This window comes from Haliotis rufescens, unplaced genomic scaffold, assembly GCF_023055435.1.
Source record: "Haliotis rufescens isolate VD_foot unplaced genomic scaffold, xgHalRufe1.0.p SCAF_100, whole genome shotgun sequence".
Classification (NCBI taxonomy): domain Eukaryota; kingdom Metazoa; phylum Mollusca; class Gastropoda; order Lepetellida; family Haliotidae; genus Haliotis; species Haliotis rufescens.
The window spans coordinates 415,149-439,606 of NW_025963781.1; the positions used below are offsets into that span (position 1 = coordinate 415,149).

A 24,458-nucleotide genomic window follows, 5' to 3' on the forward strand; every position below is an offset into this window, starting at 1 on the left:
ACTCACTCACTCACTCACTCACTCACTCACTCACTCACTCACTCACTCACTCACTCACTCACTCACTCACTCACTCACTCACTCACTCACTCACTCACTCACTCACTCACTCACTCACTCACTCACTCACTCACTCACTCACTCACTCACTCACTCACTCACTCACTCACTCACTCACTCACTCACTCACTCACTCACTCACTCACTCACTCACTCACTCACTCACTCACTCACTCACTCACTCACTCACTCACTCACTCACTCACTCACTCACTCACTCACTCACTCACTCACTCACTCACTCACTCACTCACTCACTCACTCACTCACTCACTCACTCACTCACTCACTCACTCACTCACTCACTCACTCACTCACTCACTCACTCACTCACTCACTCACTCACTCACTCACTCACTCACTCACTCACTCACTCACTCACTCACTCACTCACTCACTCACTCACTCACTCACTCACTCACTCACTCACTCACTCACTCACTCACTCACTCACTCACTCACTCACTCACTCACTCACTCACTCACTCACTCACTCACTCACTCACTCACTCACTCACTCACTCACTCACTCACCCACCCACCCACCCACCCACCCACCCACCCAAGGTCATATATAGTGACACAGCAACCGAGGGCCAATTCGTCAAACTCAATGCTCCTGGAAATAGTTCTGTTTTTAAAAATATGGTTTTTTTAAATCGATTTCCGCGTGCAACAAGTGCGGTGAATAAAATATTGTTTGTAAGTATTCCTTGGTGAAGAAATCAATTCTGCAGAAAATCTGCCATATTCATTTTCATATAGTTTTGTTCGTTTGTTTGTTGTTTAACGCCGCACGCAGCAATATTTCAACTATATGACGGCGGTTTGAAATTATCGAGTCTGGACCAAACAATACGGTGATTGACATAATGAGCATAAATAGTTCAATACAGAAAACGGCCATCCAAATCTTGGAACACATGTGAAGTAGATGCTGATTTATAAATATATCCATAAAATATAAATAAATGTTTTTGCTATATCTAATATGTATGGATAATCACACGGACAATCACAATACAAAATAAATAATCACGTTACATTATTGACCATAGTTTTGTTGATTAGCAATAAATAAACTATCGCCATATTTTTGTTCAATACAATACGAACAAACAATATTCGGTGTTAGGAAAGCGCCATAAGGTATAAAAAAATCACTATTGTGTCAGCAATCAAAAATGAAACTAACAATCATCATCTAACATGAACAATTATTACACCATGTTATTTTTTTTAAATATTTTTTATTTTTTTATTTTAACATGTAACTAGTATTTCATGAAAAGACACAAAGCTTCGAAATTATTATTGTAAACACAAGTAATTATTTCGATGATATGAATGCAAATCCCTGATATTGATAAAAATATTCTCCAATAGGTATCGTATATTTGTTTTCCGCGGCAAGCGGCATGGGTGGTTCATCCGTCTAAAGTACCGTTATCCATTGTGCAGGATCCTATGGTTGTGGGTTCGAATCCAAGGCTCCTCCTGATTGTACTTCGTGGTTTGTCTGCACCATACCCGTGCTCGTGGGTTTCACCAAAGTGGTAAACGTCTGAGACCTGCATCACTTCGGGCTTTCCACCCATATTAAGCTGACAAGCCGTGAAATAACTGGAATACTGTTAAAAGCGGCGTTAAACCAACTCAAGCACTTGACCCAGACTAAATGTAACAATTCATCCACAAATCGGCACTCAAGGTTAATATAGTTCAATGTTTTACAACCTAACAAAGGGAGCTTATCTCCCCATTTCTATAATCACCACTAATTAGTTTTTATTTAAAAAGATAGTATTTCGAAGAAGAGTAATCCTTTTTATTGTGACTAATACCCAGCCTCAAACTTTAGTAGCAATATGAGCCTGTTGTACTATCACTGTACGAGTGTCATGTGACACAAGACTGAATGTCGGTCACTGTTCACCTCGGCAGGTGAACCCACTCACACACATTCCTGGGCGGTCCAGCTGATTGTTTTACGATGGCCAGCTACACGTGCAGGTCGTAAACAGACCTCTATCGCTCCTCGGGTGTCCTGTCGTGGTCATTAATGTCCCTTAAATCCTTCTCCGGACAGCTGATGTTCCGACCACGGACAGCTGCTGGGTCGCCCGCTTTACGTATCTACATACATATATGTGTTCCGGATAGTAGATGCTTTTTTCTTCAATTCCTGGTTTTCTTGTACAAATGACACGTTTTTAAAACACATCTGTGACGTCATTCCATTGTTTGAACGCTCCATTATTTTTCAGGAATGGAGAGTTGCTTGTCAACTGTACATTATCTTGAAGCAACATTTGAATTCTGGTTTATTTTTCAAATATTTTCAACTACATAATATTTTGTCAAAGTGTAAAAGTAGGGATGAGTTTTAAGCAGGGGAATATCCTCGTAACTCTCCATTTCTTATAAATAATGTTCATTATGTTTAAGGAATGGAGAGTTACTCGGACATTCCCCTCTACGTAAAAGACCAAAGAATAAAAGGAACTATCAGTGTTATTATATCGGATATGATGATGATGATGATGATGATGAGTGAGTGAGTATGGTTTTACGCCGCTGTTAGCAATATTCCAGCAATATCACGGCGGGGGACACCAGAATGAGATGATGATGGTGATGATGATGATTATGATGATGAAGAAGAAGAAGAAGAAGATGATGATGATGATGATGATGATGATGATGATGATGATGATGATGATAAAGTCTTTGTTGATGCATGTCATCGTACGCCAATTGCGTACTTCGATGCTGATGATGTCAATCACTGGATTGTTTGATCCACACTCAATTATTCCATATAGGTGAAATATTGCTGAGTGCGGCGTTAAACAACAAACAACAAACATTATTATCAGTATCATTATTGTGATCCATATCATCATCGTTATTGTACATTAAAACGTGAAGACTATATGCGTCTTGTACATGATGACATTCTATCATCAAAACAGGAAAATCTAATTTAGATTATCTTAATAACAAAACCAATTACGAATACAGTTTTGAATTAATTCACTTTACAATAGTATTATTTCAACAAATTACGTATAAGGGTCAAACCAATATTAATAACTTTCGTCAATTCGTTAAGAAATCCTTATTCAATTCATACAAAACTATACCATATATGGACGGCCATTTATCACCCACCCATTAGAGCTCAGGCGGTGAACGATAATCTATTAGTATAAGGCTTATGTTGAAATCCGGATGTTTTCCTGAAGTACTTGTGGATTCAAGTGTTTGTTACATATCATTACGTCAAGTTTGTCAACAAGGCTGTCCACAGCTGGCATGGCAGTTCCGCATCACTGATCAATATCTTGTTTATTTCAGAACCAAAGAAGTCCAGCCTAGCAACAAAGACATTTCGATTTCGGTGAGTAAAGATTCTTTTCGAAATAATTTTTGTCCACCTGACAACCGTTCGCTTTCCATGGTTGAAAACATTGCGAAGAATTGGAACGTTTATCTTGAGCGGCCTTACCGTTTCTCTGTCGTTCGTTTTCATCCTACCAGACTTGACACTTTATTTCTAAAAACTTTGTATATTTCTTTGTTTCATTTTGAGGTTACGTACCAAGTGTCAAATCCGATGTGTTGACTCTGTATAAAGATATACAGATTTTACGAACGAAGAGTTATTAGGTTTTTATGATGGAGGTAAATTAATAATTAGCAGGTGTAAACTTAGACGACATTGTGAGTGAGTGAGTGAGTGAGTGGGGGAATCACTGGGTGAGTGGGTGAGTGAGTGGATGAGTGAGTGAGTGAGTGAGTGAGTGAGTGAGTGCCTGCGTGCGTGATTGCGTGCCTGCGTGAGTGAGTGAGTGAGTGCTAAATAAACGAGTGAGTGAGTGAGTGAGTGAGTGATAAATAAACGAATCTCCTGCATGAACCACAGATAGAAAGTACAACCACGATCCAAAACATTGCAGAGAAAAAAGGAGGAACTGAACGTGACCTACAAATGTTCCGATCAGTGAAAGTTTCCAGTATGCAAATACAGCATCTCCGCGCGGATCGCCACATTACTGCAAACCACGACACCGGGAAATTCAAAATACGAAGGAGAATCTGTTTGCTTCTTGTCTGGTATTCCCATTAAAAAAGCTCCAAGCGTTGACGCGGTAACACCGTTCCGTCTCAAGGGCAGCGATAGCGCTATGTCTTAGCGTGTCCATTATTTCAAGGCTAAGCGTTTGGTTGAGGTGTTAAGGGTAATAAATCAATGTTTCTGACTTCATAGAACTTACAAATATCCTCTGCATGAGACACATTTCGTTGATTGCTGACAACACAGACACGCCGGTTTCGTTGTAAAATGACACGTTGGTATGACGCAAAATTGGCCAAACTAAAATATAGATTGGAGTTGGTGTGATGTGTGATTAATCGGCAAAATAATGTCGGTCTTCAGGGCTATTATGAAAACACATTGTCGAAGTTCATTTTGTCATTAATCATTTGCTTCACGAAATCTTTATTTTCCACAAATATATCACTTACTGTGAATCATATGAACAAACATTGCATGTTTTGATTGGATAATATGGGTTGTTTGTGCGCACGCGTTACACGTACCAGTTTGATATTGACGAGATGTCAATATACGTCCGTCAGCATGGCCCCGATCAAACAAGACGGAAATCTACATGGATCGCCTTCACAGCGGTAATGAAATATACCACTATTTTCAACCAACCATTTCTGATACGACAGTTTCCTGTATCACATGTCAATTTCAGTCACGTCAATTTCAGTCATGTCAATTTCAATCATGTCAATTTCAATCATGTCAATTTCAATCACGTCAATTTCAATCACGTCAATTTCAATCATGACAATTTCAATCATGTCAATTTCAGTCATGTCAATTTCAATCATGACAATTTCAGTCATGTCAATTTCAATCATGTCAATTGCATATGGTTTCCACCAGATTCAATTTACTTCAATAAAATTCGACGAACTGTTTCAATATTTTTCCATATCGGCAACAAATAGATTGAGATAGCTTTTCTGCCATATTTCCGTTACTTACTTACTTACTTACTTTGGAGATTTAACGTGCGCTTTCCGACTGATGCGTATTTCGCACACGGTTATATTTCCGTTAAAGGTATGCGCGCTTTATAGCATAATGAACATGGTATCCTGCGCGATGTTTTGAATGACAGCAATACATGCGTGTCGATAGCACTTAGCGATGGTAATTGGCAATATTCCGTGTATTATCACCTCCGCATGTCCGCTGAATGCGATATGACATGAAATCGATTACATTACGGTTGTGCATGTTCTGTGCACGGACTCGACGTGACAGGTATTGATGGGGGTTATTTAGCTGGGATGGAGGTAAGCCTCTATTATTAGTAGTCTTTATAGGGGCTTGGCAGTGATAAGCTGGTTTTGTTGCAGAGCATGTCAGAAGGGGCAGTATGTGGGAAGCGTTTTCGTTGTTAATTGCAAAAGCATTTACTGATAATGGTTATTTAACGAGGTATTTGACCTAATTGTCATGTTAATACATAGCTGGTCGTTTTTCGAACCGCGAATATGCACATACAGTAAAGTACGGTTATAACGAACTCAAAGGGACAACTAATTTTTAGTTCGTTATAACCGTAGTTCGTTATAAGCATATATACAGCATAACTACAGCAAATAGTCGGGACCAAAAAAGTAAGTTCGTTATATCCGTCAGTTCGTTATAGGCGTGTTCGTTATTACCGTAGTTTACTGTACTTTCTAGGGCTGGGACTAGTCCAAATTTACTACGCGGGTACCCACACCCCTTTCACCCGACCCTACCCGGGTACCCGCTGTTGGTGTCAAGAGATAAGTACAAAATGTCCGACTGGTAATAGTTTGACAGTAGCCCTGGCGGAATGATTTTAGATACACGTATACAACGATGTGGTCATGCATACACTGAAGTTATATTTAAGTCAGAAGGAACGTGTTTATAGTCATGAAGAAATGCGAACATTAGAGACTTAAAATTGTCGTGTAACCATGTAGTTATATAGTGATATCATAGTTATATAATGTATCACTTTACTAACCACGGGTCCGGGTAGTCCTGTGGGTACACGGGCTCTACGTAGTACCCAACCGACCCGGGTACCCGAGTTACCCGTCCCAGTCCTAATACTTACATCAATCAAAAATAATATTTTCCTCAGATTACGGTCTGTAGTTTTAGAATGTTTTCAAAATCATCGTTATTTCACCCAAAACGCATAATTTATTTAACTGAAGCCAATTAGGGGCTGCAACAGACCTCGTTCAACACGTGAATCTATCCGCTAAACTGCCCAACGTGACGTGGGTGTGTGAAAGGCGTTTTGCGCCGCATTCCGCAATCCTCCAACAATGGTCTGTAAAAAGATGAGTCTGGACCGGGCAAATCAGTGATTAAAAGCAGGGCAACTATTAAGGGCATATTGCACAATGATAATTTTTCAATGCTTTCAAAAGCAAAAACAACTTCCTATTATTAATTCTTACAAAAAAACAAAATGAAGGTGTAGGGAAATGTCGTACTTTGAGCGGGGAATTGTCCAGTGGGGAAATGTCCTACCTCAAGCGGGGAAATGTCCTATTTTGAGTGGGGAAACGTCCTATTTAAAGTTTGGAATTGTCCGGTGGGGAAATGTCCTATTTTGAGTGGGGAAACGTCCTATTTAAAGTTTGGAATTGTCCGGTGGGGAAATGTCTGAGTGGGGAAATGTCTAACCATAGAGTCTAACCAGTGAGTCTAACCAGAAAGTCTAACCAGAGAGTCTAAACAGTGAGTCTAACCAGGTAGTCTAACCAGTGAGTCTTACCAGAGAGTCTAACCAGAGAGTCTAACCAGAGAGTCTAACCAGTGAGTCTAACCAGGAAGTCTAACCAGTGAGTCTAACAAGTGAGTCTAACCAGTGAGTCTAAAGAAGGCAGCTTTACCAAGCAGTCTATATAAGGCTATGTTACATATACCTTCTAATCCCACCTAGACACCACGTGAAAACAAAGACCCATCTCGGCGTTTTTTAAGTAATTCCAATCATCACACATCCACGTGGATGAATATTTAGACAGGAATTAAAGTGCCCGACATTTGTGATACTTTAAGAATCTATCACACACTTTAGTGAGAGCTGACGTCAAGTCCCGAGCAACGGGTTTAAGATACGATGTTATTTACATTGTGTTCGCACCGGATCAACTCTGAAATCCTAGACCGACAACAAATTATATACAGTAAGGTGTGAATAGGGACTCGCTTGGCAATCATGTGTCGAAATTTATCATAAAAAGTTTCATTGTTAAGAATAATTTCCCGTCTTAATCCTGACTTCGCGGGACCGGGGGCGAGGAGACGTTTGTGAGGGTCTCCACTGTCGGAATAATCGCTGCATATTTAGAGCGTGTCTTTAATGCACTCTCAGACACATGCACAGTGGTTGTCGTATTTAGTAATAAGTGCGATCACCCGAAACTATTTCATTTTTCTTATAAAAAAACAAAATGAAGGTGTGGGGAAATGTCGTACTTTGAGCGGGGAATTGTCCAGTGGGTAAACGTCCTACCTTAAGCGGGGAAATGTCCTACTTTGAGTGGGTAAACGTCCTATTCAAAGTTTGGAATTGTCCGGTGGGGAAATGTCCTACTTTGAGAGGGGAAATGTCTAACCAGTGAGTCTAACCAGAGAGTCTAACCATAGAGTCTAACCAGTGAGTCTAACCAGTGAGTCTGTCTTTAATGCACTCTCAGACACATACAAAGTGGTTGTCGTATTTAGTAATAAGTGCGATCACCCGAAACTGTTTCATTGCACTCGGGGCGGTCGGGTAGCCTAGTGGTTAAAGCGTTCGCTCGTCACGACGAAGACCCAGGTTCGATTCCCGACATGGGTTCAATGAATGAAGCCCATTTATGGTGTCCCCCGTTGTGATATTGCTGGAATATTGCTAAAAGCGGCGTAAAAACAATACTCACTCACTTAAATGGCGCTCGACGTGTACTATCTACCTGTGCAAAAAAACATCAGTTGCTGAGTGAGTACGGTTTTATGCCGCCTTTATCAATATTCAAGAATATAACTTGTTTTTCATATTTATTTGAGGTATACCTAGACCTAAGGGATGACACTTTCGGAGACAAATACACTCAATACAATTATTACGGTCCAGTGAGTGACATCATGAGCATCGATCCACGCAATTGTGATTCTATGACACGCCTCAACCAAGTCAGCGAGCCTGACCACCAGATCCCGTCTCTTACGACAATCATGGGTTGCTGAAGACCAATTCGAACCCCCGAAAATTCTTGGAAAAAAATCCTGCGACATAAATAACATTGTTGCAAGGTTTTTTTCTTGTGTTTGGCCCCTTAATAGACGATGTATGGTATTATATATGCAGAAATCAAATACTTGCTAGATATGTGATTACTAGGTACTGGTGATCTGTTAATTCAGAAATGTTTTAATCCGGACGATTTTGCTGTATTGTCCGGATTTAAGAGGTTATGCTGCCTTAAATTGACTGATGCTAAACACACACTCAATGTCACAGTTTAATATAACCCATCACATTAAAGCGACTAAACCCTCGCCAATCGTCACCACTCGCCTCTTTCCGTAACCTGCAAAGGCTTGTCCCGGAATAACACGAGTTGGTCACGAATGGACCCTCTCCTTAACCATAATAAAATCGTTACTTAGGCCGAGTCTATTGTACGACACCGACTATATCATGTACATGTTTTTTTATGAATCACTATGAAATTCGCCAAATTTCGCCAGATGTTAGCCAAAATGTGAGCGTACCTCGCCCTAAAGGTAGCCCCCATCACAAATAAGGTAGTTTATCAAAGTACAGCAAACTACGGTTATAACGAACACGCTTTTAACGGACTGACCGATATAACGAACTTATTTTAAGCCCCGGCCATTTGTTGTACATATGCTGTATATATGCTTGTAACGAACTACTGTTATAACGAACTTAAATTAGTGGTCCATTGGAGTTCAAAGGGACCACTAATTTAAGTTCGTTATAACCGTAGTTCGTTTTAAGCATATATACAGCATAACTACAGCAAATAGTCGGGACAAAAAAGTAAGTTCGTTATATCCGTCAGTTCGTTATAAGCGTGTTCGTTATAAACGTAGTTAACTGTATACTTCATGGGGTGTGAAAATTGTTTTTCAAGCGAATATGTGCCCGCTAGACCCTCATCTTCCCTCCCTAACCCTGGCCGCGTACTTGTGACAGTTTATCACAAGCCAACGAGCACCATTGTCCCGCCAGTATATTCTACAATACACTGTTTGTTCGCCGCGTAGCTCTAAGGTCTGCCCCTATTATCAGTTCGGCGATGTTTCCATACAAGCGGGGTCTAGTGGACGCATACGACACACTAAAAGTCGTCAATAGTGGCGGTGTCAGAACAGCACCCTGCTTGTGCAATTCTCTCACTTCACTGATTAGAAGAGAGAAAGTGTGAATAGATTTATTTATTTTGAAGTATATAGCCCAAGGTCGTGTTACCTAGATTAAGTGGTTTACATTGTCATGTGGCACATGTAAAATGCTTGTTTTTTTAAGAAAAGATTGTTTTTTATCACACGTGCAGGGGGTTAACGGGGTTTTTCTTGAGCTGTTTTTGAAGAAAGGCGTACTTGTACTACATTTTTAACAACTGTTGATCTGCGACATTTGAGGCAGGCTAAATGAGAGACTGGGTTGTATATGTTTCATTTAAAGTGAGTGAGTGAGTTGGGTTTAACGCCGCTTTGAACAGTATTCCAGTTATATCACGGGGTGTTAGGTTAATGTGGGAGGAAAGCCCGAAGTGATGTTGGTCTCAGACGTTTACCACTTCGATGAAACCCACGAGCACGGGTATGGTGCTGACATACCTTGAAACTTAAGTGTGGCGAACTGGGATTTGAACCCACGATTATCGGATTCTGGCGAGCACAGGGGCGGTAACTCTGCACAGCGAATTGCGACGCCTCAGACTAACTGGGCCCCGTGATGCCGTATCATGTATAAAAATCGGTTACATTTTGAAATAACAATACAAATTCAATGTCACTTGATCTACTGCAACGTACGCTGTGATATAACTGCAATCATGTTAAAATCGGCGTTAAACCTAACTCACTCACTCGCTCACTACTGCAACGTATCTGAAGACAGATTAATTGATGATTAATAATCTAATACATCTCACTCCTGATAAAAATAACATGATCATTTCAAGACAAGAAGATGAAAGAAAACAGACGGATAATCTCAAGATAATTTGTCTTTAAATTGAAATGATCTCACAAGCAATTTAACCATGGATTAAAAAAAATATATTTCAAAACTATACCTTAACGCACAAAACAAATCATAAAAATCGCCCATCTTGAAATGTGCTCTAACATGCTTATTTTCAAACTTAATTGACAAGGAAGTACTTTATTATCGGATGAACACGAACAGATAAGCAATCGACAGTAACTAAAATATCTTGTGAAATTGTAAAGGCCGTTGAATTAAAGCGGAAATAAAAATAGCTGATATTAAATTGGATTCTATTCGCGGAGTTTTCAATACCACATTAACATTCTGAAATGCATGTGTATTGTAGCTCACGTGCAGTATCTATGCTGCAGGGCGGGTTTTTCTTGCGTGATGTTGAATCAGTTGTGTAAAAAATATTCACGCACCATTGAACCGTGTTATCAAGTCTCATAGCATTTCCCTTAAATTTCAATCACCTAAGCTACAACGTACGACGTGTTCACACTCAACCTGACAGGTTGAAATATACATGCTGGTTGCAAGTTGGTGCAAATTGCTCCACAAACACGATATTCACGAGCAACACCTGCACTTGTGGTTTGACGAGCGTATCAAACAGTGCCGACGGCTTGTATATTTCTGAAATTGACCTGATCCAGCTGCACGGACAAACACGACTGCCTCGCTCATCTCGGCACCTGTTGCACGGGAAAGGGGGCGTGGTTTACGGCTTGTACATTACAACGTGAACAGATCTTTGCTGCTTTAAAGTCATACCACCTTAACACGTGTCGGTTAATTGTGCTACAGGAGGTTGGATGGTCTTCTAGTGATATATTATTGATTAGATGCGCAAAGTTTTGAAGACATTCATATCAGTGACATCTTTCAAATATTCAACAGGTTATACCTTTAATAACATTTGCAATTGTTTTGGGGGTTTTTAAATGAAAAACACGATTATTTGTTTGTTATGTGTATTTTATTAACGACTGCATGTCAACGATAGCCGCATGTCAACGCTCGTTATAATTATAACACGCACGTACGTACGAACGTACGCACGCACGCACGCACGCACGCACGCAAGCATGCACACAGAGAAAAATTGTTCCCCAACGAACCCATACTGACACCGACAGGATAATTAATGAAGTAAGTCAAGTTCTATGGATGAACAACTTCTTTATTACAATAAGCGTGGTTACGGTGTAGATCCTAACACCTTTATCACACCAACGTCTAAATGCCACTGAAAGAAGGATAATTAATGTCCACACTATAGAAGTTTCCTTCAATAATACTCCGAAAGACGGGTTCCCGGATTACCGGGTATGGCTGTTGAAACATCAACTGCGTCCGCGCAAACGGAAGCGGGGCCCGTGCAGGATATCGGGTTGCGTGAGCGCCTGCTGCCAAGACTGTGACACATTCGTCACTGGGGTGTGGGGTATTCCCAGGGCCACCTCACCCCCCTGTCAACACCTGGGGTCACTCACACTGCAGCTCGGCATGCTAGGAATTCCCAACCCAACAGGGGGAAGCTAAAACTGCTGATTTAAGTAAAATAAAGTTCCCCATCACCGGAGAGTCACAGTGATGCGGGATGCATCCTCATCAAATGTAGTGTTATTTTTAAGTTGATGCAGATATACCTAAACCTATATAATAAGATAGAGACGCGTCCAAGATTAATGCACTTATACATTATACGGCGACGTGTGTGTGTGTGTGTGTGTGTGTCTGTACCCCACACCCGCACACACAACCCACACACCACAAAACCCCACATACCCACCCGCACACACAACCTACACCCCACACCCACACACACACACCACAAAACCCCACATACCCACCCGCACACACAACCTACACCCCACACCCACACACACACACCACAAAACCCCACATACCCACCCGCACACACAACCTACACCCCACACCCACACACACACACCACAAAATCCAACATACCCACCCGCACACACAACCTACACCCCCCCCCACACACACACACACACCACAAAATCCAACATACCCACCCGCACACACAACCTACACCCCACACCCACACACACACACCACAAAATCCAACATACCCACCCGCACACACAACCTACACCCCACACCCACACACACACACCACAAAATCCAACATACCCACCCGCACACACAACCTACACCCCACACCCACACACACACACCACAAAATCCAACATACCCACCCGCACACACAACCTACACCCCACACCCACACACACACACCACAAAATCCAACATACCCACCCGCACACACAACCTACACCCCACACCCACACACACACACCACAAAATCCAACATACCCACCCGCACACACAACCTACACCCCACACCCACACACACACACCACAAAACCCCACATACCCACCCGCACACACAACCCGCATCCCACACCAGCACACACTACCCACACACCACAAAACCCCACATACCCACCCGCACACACAACCTACACCCCACACCCACACACACAACCCACACACCACAAAACCTCACATACCCACCCGCACACACAACCCACATACCACAAAACCCCACATACCCACCCGCACACACAACCCGCATCCCACACCAGCACACACTACCCACACACCACAAAACCCCACATACCCACCCGCACACACAACCCGCACCCCACACCAGCACACACTACCCACATACCGCAAAACCCCACATACCCACCCGCACACACACCCCACACCCGCACACACAAACCGCACCCCACACCCCACATACCACAAAACCCACATTCCCACCCGCACTCACAACCCACACCCCACACCCGCACACACAACCTACACACCACAAAACTCCACATACCAACCCGCACAAACAACCCACACCCGCGCACAAAACCCACACCCGCACACACAACCCACATACCACAAAACCCCACATACCCACCCCACCCACCCCCAAACACACACCAGTACCTAGGTACCCTCACGTACTTAGGGTATTTCCCCAGCTCCTACTCCCTGCTGACTTGTAGAACCAGGGTAGACTCGAGGCTTCTCATTTTGAAACACATAATCGTAAAACAAATCCCAGTGCGTGACCAGTAAAAACTCCAGCCTGCCAGTTAGTAATAGTGTGACAACAGGTTGTCATTTTCGTATCTAATGTCAAGGAAATTAATGCGAAAATAATCCCGAGTTGACATTAGCGATTCAATGTATCCCTCCCTCAGTCGCACACAGATATCCCAGTCTACCTGGTGGTGAGGGGGTGGTTGGGGGTAGGGATGTCTCAATACACCGGCCTGATCACCGACTCCCTTTAACGTTTCGCCACCATGGACAAAGAGGAATTAGGGCAGTGTAGTGGGGTGGGGTGAGATGGCGTGGGTTAGGGTTGGGTTGGGTTTTTAGGGGTTCTTTTTTTTTTTTTTGGGGGGGGGGGGGGGGGGGGGAGGCCTTCAAATCTTTGTTAATGGCTACGTAGCCGTTTAGAAAACTATTTTGCTTTGATTTTTGTAACATTATTCACTGAAGGACTGAAGGCTATGACCATACCATATGGAGTTTACAGAGGTCTATTGTTTTATGGGGGCGGTCGGGTAGCCTAGTGGTTAAAGCGTTCACTCGTCACGCCGAAGACCCGGGTTCGATTGCCGACATGGGTACAATGTGTGAAGCCCATTTCTGGTGTCCCCCGCCGTGATATTGCTGGAATGTTGCTAAAAGCGGCGTAAAACCTTACTCACTCACTATTGTTTTATGACATGACGGCAAAATATACACTAGTTGTCTATTTAGATGCACAAAGAATGGGACAACAGCAATAAGAACGCAGGGCAGATAAGGTTCTTCATTTGAAAACTTGGTCATTTGAAAACTGATGGTCGGTTAATGTAATATGGAGAAGAAAACTCGTTCCTGTTTCATGGAATTCACACAATTGAACAAATTCATCTGTAATAGCCTTTGAAGGACATAATATATATTTCTTTTAATTGATACTCTTTCGGAAGAATGGGTCATTCAGAAAACAGGTGCAATACCCCAAAGTAAGAAGCTGAAAACAGTTTTTTGTTTGGGTAAAAGACGTGGTTAGTTTGTCTGTAATGTATCAATTTTATGTACTGAATAAACTCATGCTCCGTTCTGTCGACCACCCTGCTAACAATAGATTTAACCAATCCTCATATACCCCATGTTGGTTTTCACTGTACTTTTCTTATCAGATCTAAAACACATTTTCCTGACAACTATCTCGCATAGATACTTGATTTTATCAAATAAGCACTAATCTGTCGTTGACACGATACCATTAAATGCACTATTGTCGCCAAAGCCCGTTCCATTATCCAATCTCAATACTATTACCCTCACAGCTATCTTTTATAAAGTCAGATTCTCAGCTGATAATTGAGTCTTAGCCGACACGGTGTCATCGCGAGATACTATCAACCCGACAACTTCTTTTTGTCACACCCGGAATTGTATTATCCTTCAAACTTGCTCGCAGATATTCCCCCGCCTCCGTGAATGCACGTAATTAAGTTTCAGTACAACGCACCATCGCGTTGGCTGTGGCCTGTGAACAGGATACGTCACCCGGGGTTACGACATTAGGGGGGGGTCGGGGTGGTGGTTTGGGGGATTGGTAAACCCCTGAGGGTAGGGGAAAACTGCGTGGTGTTGATTCGCAGAGAAAGCATGCTATTATGCAGGTGAAAGGTCATTATTGTTGACAAATAATTTCTTAAGGGGTCAGGAATTACGTTTAGGGAGGGGGACATGCCATGTAAGTTGGGAGACCCTTAATTAGTCGTAGTGGGTGGAGAAATATTGTTGCAACGGCTCACTGGTCATTTCGACTGCCAGTAATGAGTTTTGTATGAGTCAGAATGGACATGCCTATCTCCTTAATTGAAAATGCCAAAACACGATTCTGGTCATTGACTTTGAAATAATGACGTGAAGATGTTTGTTCTGTATCTTTGACTGTGGAAAAACAAATTTACACTTTTTTTAACATGTTTACAAGATAAGTTCTTTTGTTGTGTGTAAATCTAAACGATTACGCCTTGTGCACGGGTGTATGACATGACATGCACTTGAAACTCCAACCTAAACGCATTTTGTCAATTCACTGTGACAAAGCGTATATTTTTAATTAATTTTTTAATAGTTTTAATTCAGAAAATTATTATATTTTCAATTTTTGGGACATTCAACGAAGGATTAATCTAATATATATTAATAATGAATTAGTCCGTGTTTTTACCATTTATTGTGTACTGGCGTTAATAATTATTTCCATATTTAAAAAACCCAATTCAATAACCAGTATGATGATACTAGTCATTTTATCGACATAATTGCTACGTTAATTTGCATAGATATGAGGCACACTCTTTCATATGCTAAAATAGATGATCAACGAAATTATTTGTATTCACAACTGACGACCCTCCGTTTAAACCCTAGTATATGCACAATACTAAATATATATATTATAATGTTTATTAATGGCCAGTATCACATTATGGCTATGAATATGTAAAGAATACTGACATGTTTTGAAATAATGGAAATTGTTTTGGTCTGCCGATTCATAACGGACCAATTCCCCAATGTATGCTATTGATGTTCTGACTGATTTGCACAATATGGCGCGTCTGACATATACTGACCAACATAAATGAGGGAACATTGAGAAATAGTTATTAATGTTTGTTGTTGTGATCAGAAGAACGTTTCACGTCAGCAGATTAAGTCACATATTGTACTTTCAGTATTATGTGGTAACTATACTGACGGGCAAAAGAAAGTATACACCCATGTTAGATAATGGCTAGCAGGAAACAAACAAGACGTGGGTATTCGATGGTCATGTTTTTTTCATACGGGTATCATAGTTGTGTTTTGAACCTTAGGTTTGCAGTGTTTCAGCGACTGTTTTTAGCCTTCACTGATATATATATATTCCTTCTGGCTTCCGAAGTGGTTGCCAAGTAATGCAGGTCTTACCACTTACGTTAAAGCCTTCATCGAATCCTAGTACATCTAAGGGACGCAACTCTGTATCAGTTAATTTAGACGACTGGGCCTGCTGCCGGTGTAGACAGAGTCGTATATCTAGTTCCACGACTGCAGGAACGTCATTACTACGTCAACATTGCACAGCACTTTGTTGTGCGAATATGCACAATTGTGATCCGCTGCATACAAGTATGCAATCAGCTGTCATATGTAAGCGTTTAGGTTATGACCCTGCTTTAAGAGCTTGCAGCACACAACAAACGTTTATGTTGTGACATCCCATCTACAATATTACTGTTCTGCTACAACGGACAGACATACACGCCACGCCCTACTAGTTCCGAGAGAATGCTCAATTCACACAAATTCATGGTCACGTAAGCATATACTTTAATACTACGTATAGCCAACGATATCAACGATATCGTTATGCAACATTGCACTTGGGCAATTATTATTATTTACATATTTTACATGCACAAGCTGCATATTATTTATGTATAAAACTAGCAGCACGCTCTGAGTCACCTTGACGTTTCTTCATGGGCGTATATAGTTTGTTTGTTTGTTTATTTGTTTGCATCAACCAAGTCAGCGAGCCTGACCACCCGATCCCGTTAGTCGCCATTTACGGCAAGCATAGTCGCATTTTACGGCAAGCATGGGTTGCTGAAAACCTATTCTACCCCACTGTCAATGACAGGAAAGGTTGTTGCAAGGAAAGGAAAATTATCTTCAAATGACATTAAGATTGGTTGCCGATGGTTCTTCTGGATCGTCGTCGTTTTAGCAGTTTCACACATACATGTATAAGTTCAGGGTTAATAGGGGGCACGGGTAGCCCAGTCGTCTAAGGCGCCGCGATTCGCTCTGCAGAGTTGCGTCCCTTGGGCACGCCAGAAACCTATGATCGTGGGTTCGAATCCGGGTTCGCCCCGATTATGTTTCTAGGTTTGTCAGCACCATACCCGTGCTCGTGGGTTTCACCGAAGTGGTAAACGTCTGAGACCTGCATCACTTCGGGCTTTCCTCCCACATTAAGCTGACACGCCGCGATATAATTGGAATACTGTTAAAAGCGGCGTTAAACCCAACTCACTCACTCACTCACTCAGGGTTAATAGGCGGTGGCACGTACCCCGTGTACAGCCTACAGATCGCTAATTCGTTGGAGGCGGAGAGTAGTTGGATGGGTGACCGTGTTCGTCAGCATCACTCCTGAGAGTTTCTGTCATACAGACCCTGATACAAATATATCCAATACAGCCCATGCAAGTCTATAGTGTTTGGCAAGTCTAGATTACTGCAGTGTCTGAAAATGAAGAGAATCTCTAGGCTCTTTTTTTTATATTTTATTACGATAATTTAATAACTGTTTTTTTTCTGTAAGATATGTTAATTTCAGAGACTTGATGTAAGTCTAGGTCGTCCTGGCCAACACTCTCTGCCTCTCCCCTCCTCCCCCCAGTATGTATTACAGCTGCGTAAAATCAAACCCACTCACTCATCCCGGAACACGGGCCCTGTATGGCAACACATCAATGTGGTGGAATCTGTCCCCACAGACTACAAATGCCGCAATCATCTACTTCATCTCCGGGCCTCCTACAAAGTAAACGATTTTAACCCCATCTAATACCTCCATGGCTAGTAGCCCAGGTGCGTGAGATAAGAATAGATCTGCAACCTCATTACCTTCTCGTAACACAAGCAAACCTGACATTGTCTCATTGTTACCTTGACAAACACACACAACCCAGAATCTTGAAATGTACATGGGTGGTTAATTGCACTTGAAATCTACATTTGTACTACTGGACAAAACGCCAGTCTTAATGAACCATGAAATTAACAGACGATGCTCTAAATGAGCCTCTGAGATCTTTACGCAAGAGATTTGACATAAGGTTTCGTTTTCTGACTCTGGGGTATAAAATACAAGGTAAATATGTCTGATTGTTTTGAGTGGGCGGGGTATTGTATTGTCATTGACCTTGGTGACAGATGTAATTGACTGTTAAGTGATATTGACATCCATGTAGATTTCAAAGCTGCCTCAAGGGATCGTGGATGCTTTGTGCGATTCCTAAGTTGTATTCGCGTGTTAAAGAGTTCATTTGTATTACATAAGAATCAAACTCTTGTTGAAAGTTGTCTTACTGTTTCTTATTCCACCAACGAAAAACCAAAGAATAACATATTCCGGTCATGAATTCTTCACCGATGACAAAATCACTATATATTTTCATCTTTATCACTATATACGTTTTATCTCTGTCACTATATATTTTTTATCTATATCACTGTATATTTTTTATCCATTTCACTATATATTTTTATCTTTATCACTATATCTCTATCTCTGTCACTATACTTTTTCACTGTATATCCATATCACTATATTTTTTATCTTTTTATCCATATCACTATATTTTTTATCTTTTTATCTATATCACTATATATTTTTTTTATCTCTATCACTATATCTTTATCTCTGTCAGTAGAGTTTCTGGTCTATTTCACTATATTTTTATCTATTTTATTACTCGTTTAATCGCACTTGACTCACCCCGCTTCTTAAAAGCAGAAACAAGTGTTTAGCTATCCTTCGTAAAAAAGGTTTGTAAAAAATAAAATTTCAAAATTTTAAACATTGTAGGCATACAGATCTGAACAGTCAATTTAATCGCTATTACTAATTACAAACTACGTCATGTTAATCCGCTGTTAGATTTAAGTGTTTTTTTAATGACGGATTAGTCGTCAAAGTCACTGTATTTGAAAATTCAATAATTGGCATTAACGTTAGAAACACAAATTTAAGCGGAAAGAATGCAGCTTTGAGTTGACCAAATTTGCCTTTCCTTGCTGTGTAAATATATTATTCGGTTAATGTTTCCTAGAGAAGTAGCCGAGCATGTAGCGAAAACATAGTGATATGCAGAGCCTTGGCACTGAGAGGGGTAGTGTATGCCGACCATGTGTTTCTTAAGGTGAAATATCTTCTTGAGTTGTTTTAAAAAGCTTTTAATTATGTTCTGATTCACGGGGAAATTAGTCATGAATATGGCCCTGAGGAAAACTCACGATTTCATTACACCAAATATTATGTTGAAATATTTTGCCGGTAGGTCCTAGCTATGAGAATAGCGTCAGTTTCCATGAGCTGATGGAAGACAACCATCCCTTATGTTCAGTCTGAATTTTGATTGCCAGCCACACTGTATATAGGACAATCTCTGGCTTCGAGTTTGTCTGCTATCAAACTCATTTGTATTCAACGAGAGCGCAAGTATACATGACGTACGGCAGTTACTTCCCTTTGTAACTTCAACTTGTAAAATATATCATTTTCAAACACTCTAAAAACATTCTGAGTTTTCGAGTCGAGATTTCTTAATACATTCTACCTTCTGTTTATGCAATCAGAAAATATCAAACGGTTTCGTCAAGGAAATCAGAAGCGTTGAACTCATGGTATAAAACGATGATATCTAGGTCAGGAAGCGTTGATCCGTGAAAGCCCCGCCTCGTTTTCAGCACAGGAATCTGATTGGCTAGAGAGCTCATCACGTGGGTTCTATTTTCGCTGCTGGCTGTTTGCAGACGAGAAAGCTGCAATAAGCTACAGTTCGTTATCACCCTCAGCTAGATTGCCCGAGGGTAAGGATTTTATGCCTCGGTGACCCGGGTGGGTGATTTTGAATGGCAGACATATCACGGCTAGGGTATAGGTGAGGCAAAGAGCTGTGACAGTTTAGTCGAGGAAGCTAGAGAGCGCTACACACCATCCCGCCGCTCAAGGATTTAACACCGGACTGTCAAGCGTGTTCAGAAAAGTGGACTGTACGCTCATAAACTGGATATTCATTGGATATATATGTGTATGGTAGGTAAGTGCGTTTTGAATCACAAACATGAGTTCACTTAAACGTTCTATCAGAAAACATAATTATCTGAGATTTGTTCAGATGTGATGCTTGTCACCTGTTAAAGTTGAATAATATCCTCTAAAACTCCATATCGCTGTCATGCTTTTTACTGATATACCTGATGTCCTACGTTTAATGACCAAATGTACAAAATGTTCGACTAATGCTTATATTATTATATGTATTCAGGTTTTATATATAATTTTATATGCATATGTCATTTACAACTGACAAAGCACGTGAGTTTGTCATGATAAGTAATTTGGGGGACGAACTGTGACGGTCAATATTCGGAACATACCTCGATGTTATATAAAATTTAAATTCGGGTTGGGAAAATCGTCTCAAGTTTCTAACTTAAGTGTCACGTAAAAGAGGACATGTCTTTATCCCTCTTTATCACAGCATCACAGATGGGCAGCTGTGACATGTTTCTGTGACAGCGCTGTGACAGTCATACTCCACTGTATGTATTGGGTAACCGTTGCATTCATGGGTTGCCACAGTGTTGAATGGGTCCATGATAGCCCAGCCAGTAGGCCTACCATGTCATTAGCATATATACAATGTTTATAACACCAGCGTGTTACATTTCCCTATCTTAAAGCACGGGGGATCAGGCGTCGATTTCAAGAACCAGCTGAATGTGGGGTGCTGATTGCGTTCGCATTTCAGTTCGGTCGATCAATATTTTCACAGGTGGTTGTAGACTGTTGCTGTGTGAGAGACCTTATGCGATAACTTCAGGCACTTTGTAAATAGATGCTGAAACAAAATCCCTACAGTGTGCGAGTGATGTGATGCGAAGACTCATTTAACAATTCCAGTTGTGATTTAATATGTGAAAAAAATGCGAAGGTTCAAAACGCAACCTTTTTGGGTGGAATTTGTGAGTTTGGTGCTGACAAACCAAGTATCGTAATGGGTAAATATGGGATTCGAACCCACAGCCAATGATATTTAGTGGCAAGAGCAAACCTCAAAATATCGCATCAAAACTATATTAACAACCTGTTGAACTTACTTGCAATTTGGATTCATGTACAGATAATTTTCCTTGAATCGGTTGTCCGTGTAGGTGAATTTGAGAAATATTTGTATAATTGATGACCTGTTAATAAGTGAAGTTTAACCTATGAACGTTGATTCTCAGGTTTCCGTGAAAAAAATCAGTTAGCTCCGAAACACTTGTGTTTATTAATTCAGAAGCTGACATCTATAAATGTCTTACTCGACTCAGCTCGGGGTCTTTTATGTCACTCAAGCAAGCCATGCGGGGCGTGGTTTAACTGTTTTGTTGATGTCTTGATATACGAGAGTCAGTTGGAATAAGTTGGGCTTTTGTTGCAATATAGACACTATCATATCTTTTGAATTTACGTAAGTGTGTTTGGATGAACGTAATGTTGTTGAATGTGACACAATGCTGTTGAAAATGAAACTTAATGCTGTCGAATATGAAACTTATTTCTGTTGAATATGAAACTTAATGCTGTTGAATGTGTATGTTGTACTTAATTCTGTTGGTTATGAAACTTAATGCTGTTGGTTATGAAACTTAATGCTGTTGGATATGAAACTTAATGCTGTTGAATATGAAACTCATTGCTGTTGAATATGAACTTATTGCTGTTGGATATGAAACGAAATGCTGTTGATCATGAAATTCATTGCTGTTGAATATGAACTTAGTGCTGTTGGATATGAAACGAAATGCTGTTGAATATGAACTTAATGCTGTTGAATATGAAACCCATTGCTGTTGAATATGAAACCCATTGCTGTTGAATATGAAACTCATTGCTGTTGAATATGAACTTAATGCTGTTGGATATGAAACAAATGACCACCAGGGACAATACGTTGTCACGTATGTTGTCGTTGATTGTGTGCCATCTTACACGTGGACTCCAGTTGTCGCTCACACTATCAACCACCGGTTGATATCTGAGACCGCCCTCTTTGAATAGCTATAGCTTTGCTGGTGCCACCGTCCAAGACGTCAACTTGTATACATAACAACATGATAGTTTCTTAAACAACTTTTCCTAGTGATGGGAATAAAAATAACAAACAGCAGATATTGTTGGGCACAGGGTATTCATTGCCGCGTACCGTATTGACATTTAATAGACTGTGCCGATTTGGAGTTATTTTGCAATGCATTGTTCCCATTTCGAGCCAAGCGACTGTTATATGGGACATAAAGAAACGTACATACATTAAAACAGCAGGGGACAATTCCAGTTCACTCTCGTCCACCTGGTGACAGGTGATGTCACATTGCAATGAACAGGTTTGCATTTTAAAGTTGAAATTCTGACAACCTTTTTGATATATGAGCCTCTGAGGAGCTGGATGTATCATTATTATACACGCTTCCTGAAATGTTGGATTACTTTTTAATAAAGTGTGTATGTTACCTCGTCCCGCTCCATGACTGAATTTTATAGTTTTTTGGTATTTTTTTACTAAAAGCCTTGGCAAGTCTTGATCAAACTAACCAAGTCTAGTTTGGTTGAATGAAAACAGCAGATGAGGAAAGATTTTTCGGTTTAAAAAAATATATATTTTAAAGACATGTTTTCATTGAATAGGTGTTGGTCTACATGTTACTCTGTATGTGAAGGTACCCGTGAAGATCCGGGGTAGAATAGGTCTTCAGCAACCCATATTTGCCCTAAAAGGCGACTATGCTTGTCGTAAGAGGCGACTAACGGGATCGGGTGGTCAGGCTCGCTGACTTGGTTGATGCATGTCATCGATCCCAACTGCGTGGATCGATGCTCATGATATCAATCACTGGATTGTCTGGTCCAGACTCGATTATTTACAGACCGCCGTCGTATAGCTGGAATGTTGCTGAGTGCGGCGTTAAACAACAAACCAACCAACTGTATGTGAAGGTCTGTCTCGTGGAGCAGGGAAGGCTTACAGTCGTGAAGAAGGCAGTGTCTTATTGGTTGTGTAATGGCATGGTGTGTTAAGTAAAGAGGCAGTCTGTGCATAGGCTTTCCTTGTATGTGGGGAGATAAGACACGTGTAGTGATCGTGTTAGGTCTGTACTCTCAATGGGGGAGTGCTGGTTTCATATATGAGTCTTCCCACATTCGGTGTGAACACTAACATTACTCTCAGTGCACTGTTTGGTTCTGGCCGTTGCTGTGTTCTGTTCGATTGTCTGATCCGGTCTGTTCGATTGTCTGCTCTGATCTGTTCGATTGTCTGATCTGGTCTGTTAGATTGTCTGCTCTGATCTGTTCGATTGTCTGCTCTGGTCTTTTTGATTGTCTGCTCTGATCTGTTCGATTGTCTGCTCTGGTCTGTTCGATTGTCTGCTCTGGTCTGTTAGATTGTCTGCTCTGATCTGTTCGATTGTCTGCTCTGATCTGTTCGATTGTCTGCTCTGGTCTGTTAGATTGTCTGCTCTGATCTGTTAGATTGTCTGCTCTGATCTGTTCGATTGTCTGATCTGGTCTGTTAGATTGTCTGCTGTGTTCTGTTCGATTGTCTGATCTGGTCTGTTCTGTTTCATTTTTCTTTGCTGGTCGTAAGAGGCCACTAACGGGATAGAGTGGTCAGCCTCGCTGACTTGGTTGATGCATGTCATCGTATCCCAGTTACATAGATCGATACTCATGATATCAATCACTGGATGGTCTGGTCAAGACTCGAATATTTCCAGACCGCTGTCAAATAGCTTGAATATTGCTGCGCGCGGCGTTAAACACAAACAAACAATCATTTTTTTTGTTCTCTGATCTGAAATGATCTGTTTTAGTTCAGCATACTGTCTGTTTCTTTATTCATATACTCGTAGGGGCGGTCGGGTAGCCTAGAGGTTAAAGCGTTCGCTCGTCACGCCGAAGACCCGGATTCGAATCCCGACATGGATACAATGTGTGAAGCCCATTTCTGATGTCCCCCGCCGTGATATTGCTGGAATATTGCTAAAAGTGGCGTAAAACCATACTCACTCACTCGATCATATACTCGTGTGATCAATGCTATTTGTAATAGGCTCCTCTCAGCTGTTTCTGTTTTTCCGTTTTCTTTTTTGGTTTAACATGCTTAGCATTAATGAACGGAAAAGGGAGATATCCCCCTACTTGACGGC

The 24,458-nt window shown here is 41.1% G+C and overlaps 1 protein-coding gene across 3 annotated transcripts in view; it reads left to right on the plus strand.

Moving 5' to 3' along the window:
• LOC124120522 overlaps window positions 1-24,458 on the plus strand; it is a 104,004-nt gene that overhangs the window by 50,407 nt on the left and 29,139 nt on the right. Inside the window, exon 3 of one of the 3 annotated variants that reach the window (XM_046483362.2) lies at window positions 3,421-3,463. The gene's annotated coding sequence lies outside the window, so the exon portion shown is untranslated. Of the gene's footprint in view, window positions 1-3,420; window positions 3,464-19,994; window positions 20,303-24,458 lie in introns of those variants that run through there. The other 2 variants (XM_046483359.2, XM_046483361.2) reach the window with 2 other exon arrangements.